Raw genomic sequence first — 17,671 nt, 5'->3', positions numbered from 1 at the left:
ATTCTGGTCATCGTTTTATATGTTATTGGCCATTTGCATGTCATTGAAGAAATGTGAAATCACTTCTTTTGCATATATTCTGGATACAAGTCTCTTTTTATTGATATAATTTGAAACTATTTTCTTCAGTTTTCTGAGTTGTTTTTTACATCCTTAATGGTAGTATTTGAACACAAAAGTTTAAAATTTTGATAATTAATTTATCTACTTTTTCTTTTGTTGCCCATGCTTTTGGGCATTCTCAGATGCATCTCAGATATGCATCTTGAGAAACCATTGCCTAATCCAAGATCATGAAGATGGACACTTTTGTTTTCTTCTAAGAGTTTTATTTCTTACATTTAGATCTTGATCCATTTTGAGTTAATTTTTGAATATGATGTTTGATAGGAATCCAGCTTCATTCTTTTGCACGTGTATTCACTTGTGCCAGCTCCGTTTGTTAAAAAAGACTGTTCTTCCCCAACTGGATTTATCCTACCATGTTTATCGAAAATCAGTTGACTGTAAATATAAGGATTTATTTCTGGACCTCAATTCTGTTCCTTTGATCTATACATTTATCCTCATGCCTGTGCCACACTACATTGATTATTGTAGACTTATAGTAAGTTTTGCAGTTGGGATTTGTGTGTCCTCCAAATTTATTCTTCCTTTTTCAAGGTTGGCTATTCTGTGTGTCTTGCATTTCTATATGAATTTTAGAATCAGCTTTTCCATTTCTTGCAAAAAAAAGCAAGCTGAGATGATTTTGATAGAGATTGTATAGAATCAGAAGATCAATATGGAGAGTGTTACCATCTTAATATTATAACTGTGATTCATCAACATGGGATGTTTCATTTATTTAGAAACTTCTTTAATTTATTTCAACAATGTATTATAGTTTTCAGACTATAACTTTGTATTTCTTTGGGTACATATATTTTGAAATATTTAATTATTTTTATGTTATTCTAAGTGGAATTATTTCTTAATTTTGTTTTTTGATGGTGCATTCCTAATCTAAAGGTACACAGTTAATTTTTGTATATTAATCTTGTATCTTGCAACCTACCTAAACAGGTTTATTCCTTAGGATTTTCTATGTGTAAGATCATGTCATCTGTAAGTATAGATTGTTTTCTTCCTTTCTAATATGTATGTCTTTTAGTTTTCTTCCTTTCTAATATGTATGTCTCTTGTCTCATTTTATTGCCTGTTGCCCAGACTAGACCCTCTAGTATGAAGTTAAATAGAAAAGAGAGAGAGTGGACCTCTATGTCTTCTTCTGATCTCAGGAGGAAAGGAGTCACTCTTTGACCCTTAGGTATGATACTAGCACTGAGTTTTTTTGTTGATGTACCTTATCAGTTTGAGGAAGTTCCCTTCTATTCCTAGTTAGTTATTTTTTATCATGAAGGGGTATTGGGTTTTGGCAAATAAATGCTTTTTATGTATCTATTGAAATGGTTATGTGGTTTTTGTCTGTCATTTTATTGGTATGGCATATTACCATACCTGATTTTTGGATGTTAAACCAACCTTATGCTGGTGGGATATCTTTATCTTTATCTGGCTTTGGTATCAGATAATGCTAGTCTTAAAGAATGAATTAGGAAGTGTTCCCTCCCTTATATTTTTTTGGAAGAATTTGAACAAGATTGGTATTAATTCTTTTAAAATGTTTGGTAGAATTCACCAGTGAAACCACCTGGTCCTGGAATTTTCTGTGTTAGGACGTTTTGATAACAGATTCAACCCCTTCGCTTATTATGGGTTTGAGATTTTCTATTTATTCTTGAGTTAGTTTAGGTATTTTGTATGTTTATTGGAATTTGTGCTTTTCATCTACGTTGTCTAATTTGTTGATGGACAACTGTTTATAGTATTCTCTAGTCATCTTTATAATTTCTGTATGGTTAGTAGTAGTGTCTTTACTTTCATTTCTGATTTTAGTTACTTATATCCTTTTTCTTTTTTTCTTTGTCTGTCTAGCTAAATGTTAGTTAATTTTGTTGTTCTCTTCAAAAGAGTCAGCTTTTGATTTAGTTGATTATATTGTTTAGTTATTCCCTTAAAAATGTTTCTACAATAACCTTCGTTGTTTCTTTCCTTCTTCTCTCTTTGGATTCACTCTGCTATTTTCTGTTTCTTTAAAATATAAAGTTACATTATTGATTTGAGATATGTCACCTTTTTTAGTGTAAGCATTTACAGCTATACGTTTCCCTCTGAGCATTGCCTTTGCCACATCCTGTAAGTTTTGGCATGTTATGTGTTTTTTAAAAAAAAAATTATTTATTTTTGGCTGCGTTGGGTCTTCATTACTGCATGCAGGCTTTCTCTAGTTGAGGCGAGTGGGGGATAGTCTTTATTGTGGTGCGCGGTCTTCTCATTGCAGTGGCTTCTCTTGTTGCAGAACATGGGCTGTAGGCACGTAGGCTTCAGTAGTTGTGGCACGCAGGCTCGGTAGTTGTGGCTCATGGGCTCTAGAGCGCAGGCTCAGTAGTTGTGGTACACGGGCTTAGTTGCTCCATGGCATGTGGGATCTTCCTGGACCAGGGCTTGAACCTGTGTCTCCTGCATTGGCAGGCAGATTCTTAACCACTGCGCCACCACAGAGGTCCTAGCATGTTATGTTTTTGTTTTCATTTGTCTCTGGATATTTTCTGATTCTCTTGTGATTTCTTCTTTGATCTATTGGCTGTTTAAGTGTATATTGTTTAATTTCCATATATTTTGAATTTTTCAATTTTCCTTCTGTTACTGAGTTCTAGGTCCATTCCACTGTGGTTGGAAAAGATACTTTGTATGATTTTAATTTTTTTAAGTTTATTATGAGCTTTTGTATTGCTTGACATATGGTCTGATATGGTAAATGTTCTGTGTGTACTTAAGAAATATGTGTATTCTTCTGTTTTGAGGTAGAGTGTTCCATATACATCTGTTAGGTATACTTGGTTCATAGTGTTTTTCAGGCTCTTTGTATCCTTAGTGACCATCTATATAGATGTTCTATCATTATTTAAAGTGGCCTATTGAATTCTCCAACTATTATTGTAAAACTCTATTTCTTCCTTCAATTCTATACTTTATATATTTTAAGGCTATGTTTTTTGGTGCATGTATGTTTATAGTGGTTACACCTAGATGAATTGACTCATTGATCAATATATTATGTCCTCTTTTGTCTCTTATAACAGTTTTTGACTTAGTTTATTTTGTCCAATATTCTTATGTCCATCCTAGCTCTCTTTTGTTTATTATTTTCATGGAATATCTTTTCTCTTCCTTTCATTTTCAATCTTTTTGTGTCTTTGGATATGATAATCTCTTTTAAAAACATATAGTTGTATAATGTTTTCTTAATCCATTCTGTGTCTGCCTTTTGATTGGAGAGTTTAATCCATGTACATTTAAAGTACTTACTAGTGAGTAAAGACTAACTTCTGCCAATTTATTACTTGTGTGCTGGATGTCTTATAGATTTTTTTGTCCCTCATTTCCTCTATAACTGTCTTCCTTTGTGCTAAGTTGATTATTTGTAATGGCACATTTTGATTCCCTTCTCATTTTGGGGTGTATATTCTATTGATATTTTCTTTGTCGTTACCTTGAAGATTACATTTAACATCCTAAACTTATAACAATATAATTTCAGTTGATACCAACTTATCTTCAGTAGCATACAAAACTGTTCTGCTATATTGCTTTTTCCTTCCATTTCAAGTTATTGTTGTCACAAGTGACGTCTTTATAAAATGTGTGCCCTATAATATAGATTTAAAATTTTTTATGTTTGTCTCTGAAATTATGTATGATTTACTTCTTCTTCCCAAAGAAGTAGGGTTAAAACCAAATATAAAGTAGTATTGAATTTTATATTTGACCATGTATTTACCTTTACTGGAGCCTTTATTTCTTCATATGGCTTTGAGTTATCATTATGTATTCTTACATTCTCTCTGAAGGAATTCCATTAGCATTTCTTGTACATTAGATTTAATAATGAACTCCTTCAGCTTTTATATGTGAATGTAAAATCTTTGAAGGACAGTTTTGCTGGTTATAGAATTCAATGTTGACTTCTTTTTCTTTCAACACTTTAAATATATCATCCCATTGCCTTCTGGCTTGCATGATTTCTGATGAGAAATCAGCTGTTAATCTCATTAACAATCCCTTGTATGTGACAAGTCACTCTCTTTTGTTACTTTCAAGATTCTCTCCTTGTTTTTGGATGAATTTCATAAGTTTGATTTTAGCGTATCTTAGTGTAGGTCTCTTTCTGTTAATCTTACTTGGAGTTTGTTATGGTCTTTGGCTTTATAGATACATATCTTTCATCAAAATTGGGACTTTTTTGGCTCTTATTTCTTCAATGTTGTTTCTGCCCCTTTTCTGTCTCTTCTCTTTCTGGGACTCCCTTAATGTATATATTGGTCTGCTTAATGGTGCCCCACTGTTCTCATAGGCTCTATTCACTTTTCTTCATTCTTCTTTTTTTTCTGCTGCTCAGATTCAATAATTTCACTTGTTCTGTCTTCTAGTTTGCTGATTCTTTCTTCTGCCTGCTCACATCTGTTGTTGAACCCTCTGGTGAATTATTTATTTTTGTTATTATACTTTTTACCTCTAGAGTTTGATTGATTTTTATAATCTCAAGCTCTTTATTGATATTCTTTTGGTTTATACATTGTTTTTCTGATTTGCTTTAGTTCTTTTTACATATTTTTCTTCAGCTCTTTGGGTATATTTAAGATAGTTGTTTTAAAGTTTTGCCTTGTAAATCTGATATCTGAGGTTTCTCAGGGATAGTTTCTGTTAATTTTTGTGTTCCTTTGAATAGGCTATACTTTCCTGTTTCTTTGTATGCCTTGTGATTTTTTGTTGTTGTTGAAAATTGGGTATTTGTGTTAGCAAATTTATAATGTTATAACTCTGGAAATCAGATTCTATCCCTTCCCAAGACTTTGCTGCTTCTTTAATTGCTGAAGGGTATGGTAGTCTTTTTATCTTCCAATTGACTTTTGCACAGTCTCTAGTCCTTGTTCTGTTTAGTCATTGAAGTCTCTGTCCTTTATAGCTTTTGTCTGTTCCTGTTGTGATGGAAGTTATCCTTGGCTGACAGGAGCTAAAACAAACAAACAAACAAAAACAAAACAAAACAAAAAATAGAAAAAAAACACACACAGAGATACAGAACAGATCTCTCCCCCAGTCTTTGTAGATTGGCTCTCCAATGGGGCATTCCTTTAATACTTTTCCAGACTTACACTAAGCTCAGGGGTTATCCCAAAGTGAAAGCATAGGGTAGCTCTGGAGTTTTGTGAATATGCATCTTTCTATGAGCATATGTTTGGATTTCAGAACACTCCCATATGTATCAGTATTTTTGAATGTCTTATTTTCCCAAATAATTTCCTACAGAGTTTAGTCCCATGACTTAGGCATTGTATTGAATATCTCAACCAGTCATCTTTTGCCCTAGGAATCTGTGGTTTATTAGTTTACTTTATGGCATTTTTGAGCCATATTCTCCACTTTTCCAGTCTGTGTTCCCAGTCAGGTCTGAGATAATCACTTTGCTTTATTTCTTCAGGTAACCCCTAGACAAATTAGAGCAGACACATACAGTAATTTGCTAGGAAAGTTTGTTCTGCTCTCTCTCAAACCAGGAAGGATTCCTTACTGGGAACATTGGCTACTGCCACTATATGAATTACACTGTTTTAAGATTCCTGGCTTTAAGATGGCTAGTGTGCTGAGAATAAGGTGGGGAAGGGCAAATAAAAACTTCACAAATCTGTTATCCTGTTTCTAAGTTGCTTTTTTCTTGGTTCAGCATTCTTCTTTGTTACTGTAAAATTTTGAATGCTTTCTAGAGTTTTTGCAACATTGGTTGTAACAGTTTCTGCTGTTTTTCTCCATGTTTCTGCAAGAGTGCTTGGAGCTGCATATTCTCCATTTTGCCGGTGTCACCCATTGCATTCATTTATAAATGATAGCTTTCCTGGATATAGTATTCTGTTTTGGCAGTGTTTTACTTTGAGCATTTTGAATATGTTATCTCATTGTCTCTATCCTTCATTATTTCTGAAGAAAAGTCAGTTGCTAATCTTTTTGAAGTCTGTTGGAAATGATGAGTCGTTTTCTCTTTTGTTTTCTAAGAATTTCTCCATGTCTTTGGCTTTCAGCATTTTTACCATGATGTGTCTGTTCTTGGATCTCTGTGTTTATAAATATTACTTGGAGTTTGTTGAGCTTCTTGGATTTGTAGATTAATGTTTTTCATCATTGTTTGGTAGTTTTTGACCATTATTTCTTTGAGTATTTTTTTCTGTCCTTATTCTATTGCCTCTCCTTCTGGTAGCCCTTTATGCTTATATTGGTGCATTTAGTGGTGTCCAGTATTCCTCTGGGGCTATTAATTTGTATTATTCTTTTTTCTTGATATAGCTTCAGGTTTTTTGTTCTTATTCCTGTCAGTTCATATTAAATGTTGAGCTCTTCTAGTGAGGCTTTTTTGTTTGTTTTTTTTTTTGTTTTTTTTTTCATTTTAGTCACTGTGCTTTTTAGCATCAGAATTTCCATTTGGATGTTTCAAAACAATTTATATTACTTTATTGGTATTTTCCATCAGATGAGATATTGTCATTTTACCTTTTTAAAAAAGATATGATACTTTTTAAAACATGGTTTTCTTTTACTTTTTAAATATACTTATAATGCCTCTTTTGAAGTCTTTGTGAAGGCTGGTATCTGAATCCTCTCATGGGCAGTTGCTATTGCTTGCTTGCTTTCCTTTGCATGAATGACACCTTTTCTTTGCATGTTGTAATTTTTTTGTTGAAAAATGTACATTTCAAATTATATGCTTAGAGGAGTCAATTCAGCACCGTGGCAGAATGAAAAGTTATCTTTGTCTTTCCCCTTCAATCTACAACCACTAAAACATCCAAAACACAACAAGATGCCTCTGTCCAATATATCAGGTTGCTGGAGAATTCCACACATCTGTGCATCTAAAGGTGGGTGGACTGGAACACATGGAGGAGGCCGAACCAAGGGAACAGCAGAGGCATGCTTGAAGTCCTGGTCCATCAGCCATGGCAGCTGAGCCCACAACCCCAGAGAACCTGGCAGTGGCAGGGGAGGTGGTGCACATGACTCAAGCCTCCCGGCCACATGGTTACTACAGCCACAAGTAACCGGGCAGCAGTGGTAGTGGGAGCTGGTACCCCATTCCTCCAACTGCTAAGGCACCCATTACTCCATCCCCTCACATGCACATCTGCAGCTGTGGAGCTTAGAACACTGGACACCACAGAGGCACTTGCAGGAAACTTACAACACTGGACACCATAGAGGCACCCGCAGGACCCTGGCTCCCCCTTCCCTTTCCCCCATGGTAGTGGAACCTGCAACTTAGGATCCCAGATGAGGGAAGAGCCCACCATCCAAGGGCCCCAGGCAGCAGCAACTGTGACACTGGCAGAAGCAAGGCACCAATGACCCCAGAGACACAAGAAACAATAATGAAGGCACAGGGCCACACCTCTGACAGAGGCAGTGGAGCGTGGAAAGTGCAGACTCTCAAATAGAATCAGAGGCATCTCAGGTAAGAGAAACCCAAAACCTGTGCTATATCGCTACCTACTGGAAATCAAAAGAAAGACCTCTAATTTCTAACCTGTTGAATTGCTAGAATCAAGCAGAAAGGTGTTTCCTACTTCACATGCACCAGCAGAGGAACAGTTTATCAAGCACCATGAAAAACCACAGTAACATTGTACCACAAAAAGAAAATGACAATTCCACATAAATTAAACTTAAAAGTCATGGAACATTGCAATCTGATTGATAGAGAATTCAAGAGAGTTGTCATGAAGAAACTCAACTAGCTATAAGAAAACTCAGAAAGGGCATTCATCGAGCTCAGGAATAAAATTAATGAACAGAAGGAATAATTTACCAAAGAGGTTGAAACTAAAAATAAAGAACCAGACAGCACTTCTGGAGCTTAAGAATTCAATAAATGAGATGAAGAATGCATTAGAAAGCATTGGATATAGAGCAGAACATAGTGAAGAGAGAATTAGTGATGGACTTCCCTGGTGGCACAGTGGTTAAGAATCTGCCTGCCTATGCAGGGGATGCAGGTTCGAGCCCTGGTCCGGAAAGATCCCACATGCCTTGGAGCAGCTAAGCCCGTGCGCCATAACTACTGAGCCTGTGCTCTAGAGCCCGTGAGCCACAACTGCTGAGCCTGCGTGCTGCAACTGCTGAAGCTGGCGCGCCTAGAACCTCTGCTCTGCAACAAGAGAAGCCACCGCAACGAGAAGCCTGGGCACTGCAACGAAGAGTAGCCCCCACTCACAGCAACTAGAGAAAGCATGCATGCAGCAATGAAGACCCAACGCAGCCAAAAATAAATAAATAAAATATAAATAAATTTATTTAAAAAAAGAGAATTAGTGAGCTCAAAGATAGAAATCTTGGAATGATACAGTAGAAAAAGAAAGAGGATTGAGGTATAAAAAATGAGGAAATTCTACAATAGTTATTCAGCTCTTTTAGGAAGGGCAACAATAGGGTAATGGGTATCCCAGAGGGAGAAGAGAGGAGAAAGGAGCAGAGAATTTATTTATAATAGGTGAGAACTTCCCAAACACGGGGAAAGAACTAGATACACAAGCCCATGAGGCTAAGAGAACACCTAACTGCCTCAATGCAAAAACCTTGTCCAAGACACATTATATTAAAGTTGTCAAAAGTCAATGACCGGGCTTCCCTGGTGGCGCAGTGGTTGAGAATCTGCCTGCTAATGCAGGGGACACGGGTTCGAGCCCTGGTCTGGGAAGATCCCACATGCCGCGGAGCAACTGGGCCCGTGAGCCACAATTACTGAGCCTGCGCATCTGGAGCCTGTGCTCCGCAACAAGAGAGGCCGCGATAGTGAGAGGCCCGCGCGCCGTGATGAAGAGTGGCCCCCGCTTGCCACAACTAGAGAAAGCCCTCGCACAGAAACGAAGACCCAACACAGTCAAAAAAAAAAAAAAAAAAAAAAAAAAGTCAATGACCAAGGAAGATTTTGAAATTCAGCCAGGGAAAAAAAGATGGTAACCTACAAAGGCACCCCTATTACGCAATCAGCAGATTTCTCAGTAGAAACCCTACAGGCCTGGAGGGAGTGGAATGACAAGCTCAAAATACTGAAAGCTTAAAAACTATCACCCAAGAATACTCTGTCCAGCAAAGTTATCATTCAGATATGAAGGAGAAATAAAGATTTTCCCAGATAAATAAAAGCTCAGAGTTCATCACAACTAGACCTGCCTTACAAGAAATGTTGAAAGGTGCTCTTCTACCAGAAACAAAAAGGCAAAAAGTACACAAAAGTTTGAGCAAGGTGATAGACAGAATCAGAAAACTCTAATTATTAGAATTGGCTTTTAAATGCTTTATTATAGCATAAAAGTTAAAGGGGGAAAAGTAGAAAAAATAACTGTCTACTTCAATTTGGTAACAAACTCACAACGTATAAAGGGATAATTCAAGACAACAAAAACAAAAAGGGAAGAGGAAAAGGATGTAATCTATATATGTAAATGAAGATAAGATGCTATCAACAGTAAAAAGAGTACTTTATCCATGAGACGTTTTAGACAAAACTCACAGCAACCACAAAGCATAAATCTAGAGCAGAGACATGAAAAATAAACGAGGAAACTGAGAAAAAAATCATAGAAAACCACCAAACCAAAATGGCCGACATAAACACAAAGAAAAAGAAATGATGGAGATATAGAGCAACCAGAAAACAAAAGGTAAAATGGCAGTGATTAGTTATCATGTATCAATTATAACTCTTAATGTAACTGATTGAATTCACCAATCAAAAGGCACAGAGTGACTGGATGCATTAAAGAACAAGACTCAAGTATATGTTGTTTCCAGGAGACTCATCTCAGCTCTAAAGACAAATGTAAGGTAAATGTGAAGGGACTGAATATGATACTCCAAGCAAATGACAACCAAAATAAGTGGATGTAGCCATACTCATGTCAGACAAAATAGACTTCAAGCCAAAAAAGGTAACAAGAGACAAAATTGAACAGTATATAATGATAAAGGGGACAATTCATCAAGAAGATATAATATTTATATATGCATCTAACATAGAAGCACCGAAATATATAAAACAGTTATTAGTAAACCTAAAGGGAGCAATTGACAGTAACACAGTAATAATAGGGGACTTTAACACTCCACTTACATCAGTGGATTGTTCATCCAAGCCAAAAGTCAACAAGGAAACAGTGATCTTAAATGACACATTAGACCAAATGGATTTGATAGATTTGTACAGGTTATTCAGTCCAAATGCAGCAGAATGCATATTCTTCTCAAGTGTACATGGAACTTTCTCGAAGTTAGACCATATATTGGGACACAAAACAAGTCTCAAGAAATGTGAGAAGATTGAAATCATATCAAGCATCTTTTCAGTGGTATGAAACTAGAAATCAACTACAAGAAGAAAGCTGGAAAAATCACAAATATGTGGAGAATGAACAACATGCTACTAAGCAACTTTTGGGCCAACAAAAAATAGAAATCAAAATTTATTTGAAGATGAATGGAAAGGAAAATAGGACAAACCAAAATCTGTTGGAGGCAGCAAAAGCAGTACTAAGGGAGAAGTTTATAGACATTCAGGCCTACCTTAAGAAACAAGAAAAATCTCAGTTGAACAATCTAACCTTACATCTAAAGGAACTGGAAAAAGAATAACAAATGAAGCCAAAAGTCAGTAGAAGGAAAGAAATAATAAAGATCATAGTGGAAATAAATTAAATGGAGACTAAAAAGACAATAAAAAAAATCAATGAAATTAAGAGCTGGTTGTTTTGAAAAGATAAAATCAACAAACCTTTAGCTAGACTCATTAGGGAAAAAAGACAAGGCTCTGGTAAATAAATTTGGAAATAAAAGAGGAGGAATAACAATGGATACCACAAAAATACAAAGGATTATAAGAGCATATTATGAACCGCTATATGCCAACAAGTTGATCAACCTATAAGAAATGGACAAATTTTTAGAATCATACAGCTTCCAAGACTGAATCATGAAGAAATAGAAAATTTGAATGGACCATATAACTAGTATAGAAATTGAAACAGTAATCAAAAAGCTCCCCAGGCCTGGACAACTTCACAAGTGAATTCTACCAAACATTCAAAGAAGATTTAATACCTATTCTTCTCAAACTCTTCCAAAAAACTGAAGAGGAGGCAATGATTCCTAACTCAGTTTATTAGGCCAACATCACTCTCATACCAAAACCAGACAAAGACAACACACAGAAAAAAGAAAATTACAGGCCAATATCTTTGATGAACATAGATGCAAAAATTCTGAACAGAATATTAGCAAGACAAGTAAAACAATACATTAAAAGAATCATCACCATGATCAATTGGGAATTATCCCAGGGATGGAAGGAGGTTTCAACATCTGCAAATCAATCAACATGATACATCACATCAACAAAAGGATGAAGACCATATGATTACCTCAGTAGATGCAGAAAAGGCATTTTGACAAGATTCAACACCGATTTTTGATAAAAACTGTCAACTAAATGTTTATAAAAGTAACATACCTCATCATAATGAGAGCTGTAAATGACAAGCCCACATCTAACATCATACTCAATGGTGAAAAACTAAAAGCTCTCTCTCTAATATCAGGAACAAGACAACAAGACAAAGAGGCCACTCTTGCCACTCTTATTCAACATAGTATTGGAAGTCCTAGTATTGGAAGTCCTAGCCAGAGCAATTAGGCAAGAAAAAGAAATAAAAGGAATCCAAATTGGAAAGAAACGGGTAAAACTCTCACTGTTTGTGCATGACATGATTTTATATAGAGAAAACCATAAAGACTCCACAAAAAAGCCTATTAGAAAAAATAAATACGGCAGAGTTGCAGGGTATAAAATCAACATACAAAACTCTGTTACGTTTGTATATGCTAACAATGATCTAGCAGAAAGAGAAATTAAGAAAAGTCATATTTATAATCACAACAAAAAGAATGAAATACATAGGAATAAATTTAACCAAGGAGGTGAAAGACCTGAACACTAAAAACCGTAAGACATTGTTGCTAGAAATTGGAGAAGACACATAAATTGAAAAATATTTTATGCTTATGAGTTGGAAGAATTAGCATTGTTAAAATATCCATACTACCTAAAGCAATATAGAGCTTCAGTTCAATCTGTTTCCAAGTCACAAGGACATTGTTCACAGAAATAGAACAAATGTTTCTAAAATTTATAATGGAACCACAAAAGACCCTGAATAGCCAAAGCAATCCTGAGAAAAAAGAACAAAGCTGGAGGTATCACAGTCCATGATTTCCAGCTAGACTACAAAGCCATATTAATCAAAACAGCATGGTATTGTCAGAAAAACAGTTACATAGATCAATGGAATAGAATTGAGCACCCAGAAATAAACCCACACATATACAGGCAATTAATATACAACAAAGGAACATATATATATATAAAGACATTATAGCCTTTTCAATAAATGGTGTTGGGAAAACTGGACAGCCACATGCAAAAAAAAGAAACTAGGCCACTGTCCCACACCATACACAAAAATCAACTCAAAATGGATTAAAGACTTAAATGTCAGTCATGAAACCATAAAACTCTTTGAGGATAACATAGGCATTATGTTCTTTGACACTGGTCTTAACAGTGTCTTTCTGGTTATGTCTTTTCAGGCAAGGGAAACAAAAGCAAAAAGAAACAAATGGGACTACATCATCCTAAAAAGCTTCTGCACAGCAAAGGATACCATGTACAAAATGAAAAGACAATCTACTGAATGGAAAAGATATTTGCAAATGATATATCTGATAAAAGGTAAAATCCAAAATATATAAAGAACTCATGCAACTCAAGAAATAAACAATCCAATTAAAAAATGGGCAGAGGACCTGATTAGACATTTTTCCAAAGAAGACATACAGATGGCCAACAGGCACATGAAAAGATGCTCAACATCACTAATTATTAGGGAAATGCAAATCAAAACCACAATGAGATATCAGCTCACTCCTGTTAGAATGGCTATTATCAAAAAGACAAGAAATAACAGGTGCTGTTGAGGATGTCGAGAAAAGGGGAGCCTCAGATACTCTTGATGGGAATGTAAATTGGTGCAGCCACTGTGGAAAACTGTATGAAGAGTCCAAAAAATTAAGAATAGAGCTACCATATGATTCAGCTACCCCACGTCTGGGTATTTAGTCAAAGAATATGAAAACACTAATTCAAAAAGATACATGCACGACTATGTTCATTGTGACATTATTTACAATAGCTAAGATATAGAAACAACTTGAGTCCCCATCAACCAATGAATGGATAAAGAAGATATGGTATACACACACACACGCACACACACACACACACACACACACACGCACAGAATAGAATACTACTCAGCCATCAAAAAGATGGAATCTTGCCATTTGCGACAATATGTATGGACCTTGAGGGTATTATGCTAAGTAAAAGAGTCAGATGGAGAACTGTGTGATTTCACTAATATGTGGAATACAAAAAGCAAACAGACAAAAAACAAAATAAATAAACTAAACAGAAACAAACACATAGATACAGAGAGCACAGTAGTGGTTACCAGGGGAAGTTGTGGTGGTGGGGTGGGTGAAATGGATAAAAGGGGTTAACTGTATGGTGATGGATGGAAACTAAATTTTTGGTGGTGAGCATGCTGTAGGCTATACAGAAGTAGAAATATAATGTTGTACACATGAAACGTATAATATTATAAACCAATGTTATCTTAATAAAAATAAATCTAAAAGTAAAAAGAAAAATAACTGTTTCAAAGCAAAAAACGTTAATAAAAATAAAATTATATACTGTAGCAGTTTTGGGGTTTTGTTTTCTGTTTTGTCTGTTTGTTTGTGTTTGTTTTTGTTTTTGGCTGCGCTGCATGGCTTGTGGGATCTTAGTTCCACGACCAGGGATTGAACTCGCACCCTCAGCAGTGAAAGCGTGGAGTCCTAACCACTGGACCACCAGGGAATTCCCACTGTAGCAGTTTTGGATACTGGTTCCTCACTGCCGTAACATCAGGGCTTGTTGACGTTTGCTCATTGTTTTTTTAATGTTTTGGCTAGGCCATTTTAGGAAATCTGTTTCCCGTGCAGTTAACAGTCTCTCATGGTTGCTTTTCATAGAGCACAGACTTCGACATGTGCACATTCACCCTGTGATTTTAGCAGGGCTCTCCTTCACTGTCTCTTCTCTTTTTTTTTTTTTTTTAAAGGAAGAATGAGTTAAGGAAGCAATTTTTCTTATTTCAAGAGATCCTCTTCTTTTTTTTTAAATTTTATTTATTTATTTATCTATTTATTTGTGGCTGTGTTGGGTCTTCGTTTCCTTCTCTAGTTGCGGCAAGTGAGGGCCTCTCTTCATCGCGGTGTGCGGGCCTTTCACTATCGCGGCCTCTCTTGTTGCAGAGCACAGGCTCCAGACGCGCAGGCTCAGCAATTGTGGCTCATGGGCCTAGTCGCTCCGCGGCATGTGGGATCTTCCCAGACCAGGGCTCGAACCCGTGTCCCCTGCATTGGCAGGCAGATTCTCAACCACTGCACCACCAGGGAAGCCCCTGTCTCTTCTCTTGATTTGTCTTTTCTTGTGTCTGTCTCTTGATTTGTCTGTTAATATGTTTGTTAATATGTCTGTTGGTATCACACCCAGCTGTTGGCCTACAAAAACTGATGACTGATTAGATTCTTCTATTGTTTCTGTCAATGTCCTGGGACACAAATTGCTCCACAGTCTAATCTAATTAAATCTTGGCCTCTCCATAGGGTTTTTTTTTAAATTGTGGTTAAGTAATATAACATAAAATTTAGACTGTTATTGTTTTAAGTATACAGTTCAGCAGTGTTAAGTATATACACATTGGTATGCAACCAAGTTGCAGAAACATTTCATCCTTCAAAAGTGAAACTATATTCAAAAACAACTTCCCATTTCTCCTCCCCCCAGCTCCAGGCATCCACTATTCTGCTTTGTGTCTCTATGAGATTCTTCATATAAGTGGAGTCATACATTATTTTTTGTAAGTGGCTTATTTGGCTTTCCATAATTATCTCAAGGTCCATCCATGTTCTTTCATATGTCACAATTTCCTTCCTTGTTTATTGTGGTAAACACATAACATAAAATTTACCATCTTAACCATTTTTAAGTGTACAGTTCAGTAGTGTTGAATATATTTACATTGCTGTGAAAGAGATCTCCAGAACTTTGTTGACTTGCAGACCTGCAACTCTGTTTTTTAATAACAACTGCTTAGTGCTCCCTTAACCTAGGCCTTGGTAACTACCATTCTATTCTGTGTATCAGTTTGACTACTTTAGATACTTCATATAAGTGGAGTCATCTGGTATTTGTCCTTTTGTGACTGATTTGTTTCATTAGGCATAATGTCCTCAAGGTTCATCCATGTGGTAGCATGTGACAGGCTTTCCTTTCTTTTGGGGGCTGCATTGTGCTTCATTTTATGTGTATAGCACATTTTGTTTATTCATTTGACATTTAGGTTGCTGCCACTTGGCTATTGTGAATAGTGCTGCTACGAACATGGGTTTACAGGTATCTCTTCAAGACCCTGCTTTTAGTTCTTTTGACTGTATACCCAGATGTGGGATTCCTGGATTATACGGTGGTTCTGTTTTTTATGTTTTGAGGAACCCCCCCGTACTGTTTTTGAGAGTATTTTTATAGTCCCAGCAACACACAAAGGTTCCTACTTCTTCGTGTCCCAGCAAACACCTGTTATTTTCTGCCTTCCCTTCCCTTCTCTCATTTCCCTTTCCTTCCATGTTTCCTTCTCTCTTTCTTTCTCTTTCTCTCTTACATCCACCCACACACCCACCTATATATCTATCATTACTCTTATTTAATAAATGGGAATTTAAGAAGTATAGCTATACCTCAGAGATATTTTGGGTTTGGTTCCAGACTGCCACAATAAAGTGAATATTGCAATGAAGTAAGTCACACAAATTTTTTGGTTTTCCAGTGCACATAAATGTTATGTTTACACTATATTGCAGTCTGTTAAGTGTGCATAGCATTATGTCTAAAACAACAGTTTACATATCTTACTTAAAAAAATATTTTATTGCTAAAAACAGCTAACTGTCATCTGAGCCTTTAGCAAGTTGTAGTGGTAACATCAAATATCACTCATCACAGGTCACCATAACAAATATAATAATAATGAAAGAGTTTGAATTACCAAAGTATGGCACAGAGACATGAAGTGAGCAAATGTTGGAAAAATGGCATTGATAGACTTGTTTGATGCAGGGTTACCACAATCCTTCAATTTGTAAAAAAATGCAATATCAGTGGAGTGCAATAAAGGGAAACATGATAAAATGAGATATGCATGTACTCACAGTGCTATCTTGGCTGAAAGCCAATATTTTTATCTTCAAAAGTTCATTCTAGTTACTGCAGGGAGAATATATGAGGTATAGGTGCATTGCTAGAGTAGATTTTTAGTGCTTGACCTAAAGCTTGTTGCTCGCTTTTGTAAATAATGAACATATAGTGTATTTTGGGGTATCCTCTACTTTTAGATAAAATATTTATTTAATATTTTATGAAAATAAATTAATTTTATAATATATTTTTAAAAAAATATTTTTGAAAAAATGTACATCAGTTTTTTTTAACATCTTTATTAGAGTATAATTACTTTACAATGGTGTGTTAGTTTCTGCCGTGTAACAAAGTGAATCAGCTGTACATATACATATATTCCCATTTCTCCTCCCTCTTGCGTCTCCCTTCCACCCTCCCTATCCCATCCCTTTAGGTGGACACAAAGCACCCAGCTGATCTCCCTGTGTCATGCGGCTGCTTCCCAATAGCTATCTATTTATATATGTCCATGCCACTCTCTCACTTCGTCCCAGCTTACCCTTCCCCCTCCCTGTGTCCTCAAGTCCATTCTCTACATCTGCATCTTTATTCCTTGTACATCAGTTTTAAAATTGTTTCAAAATGAAAAAATGATTTAGAGAATTATCAGGAGGAAAAGACCAACTTTGAGCTTTAGGTGAAATTTCACCACAATCAAGTGAACTCAGCATGATCTGAACCTGAAACATTGTAAAATTATTTTTATTTTTTTGCTGCACCATTTTTTCTTCTCTGAGTGTATCTGCATTTAAAGTTGAGGAAATAATAAAATATCTATTTGTTTTGAGTAATATTTAAGTAAATGAGCTCATTTTTTTTGTTCATTGTAATAACTTTTTTTATTGTATAATACTTTGTTTATTGTAATTTTAATAAGTAAATTTCTACATAGATTTTCAAGTTTATTAGCTTCAGATTCTTAACTTTCACACCAGGAGACGATGATACTTTTACAGTTTCTGAAAAAAGTAACCTGTGACTGGTGTAAAATTTATTGATTGTTTTAACATTTTTTAATTTAATGAAAACAAAAAAGTAAACTTTAAAGCGCTGCTGATTTTTCACTGTTATTTTGTGGATTAGTTAAATATAACGGACTTTTAATTTTATTTATTTATTTATTTGATA

The 17,671-nt window shown here is 35.6% G+C and overlaps 1 protein-coding gene across 5 annotated transcripts in view; it reads left to right on the top strand.

The window, feature by feature from the left end:
- The window catches only part of CNTLN (centlein), a 341,438-nt gene that overhangs the window by 106,302 nt on the left and 217,465 nt on the right, over window positions 1-17,671 (top strand). The gene's annotated exons all lie outside the window — the stretch shown is intronic.

The sequence above is a fragment of the Balaenoptera acutorostrata genome, chromosome 6 (assembly GCF_949987535.1).
Source record: "Balaenoptera acutorostrata chromosome 6, mBalAcu1.1, whole genome shotgun sequence".
In the NCBI taxonomy this organism is placed as follows: Eukaryota; Metazoa; Chordata; class Mammalia; order Artiodactyla; family Balaenopteridae; genus Balaenoptera; species Balaenoptera acutorostrata.
This window is presented reverse-complemented; position numbering and strand designations above follow the sequence as displayed.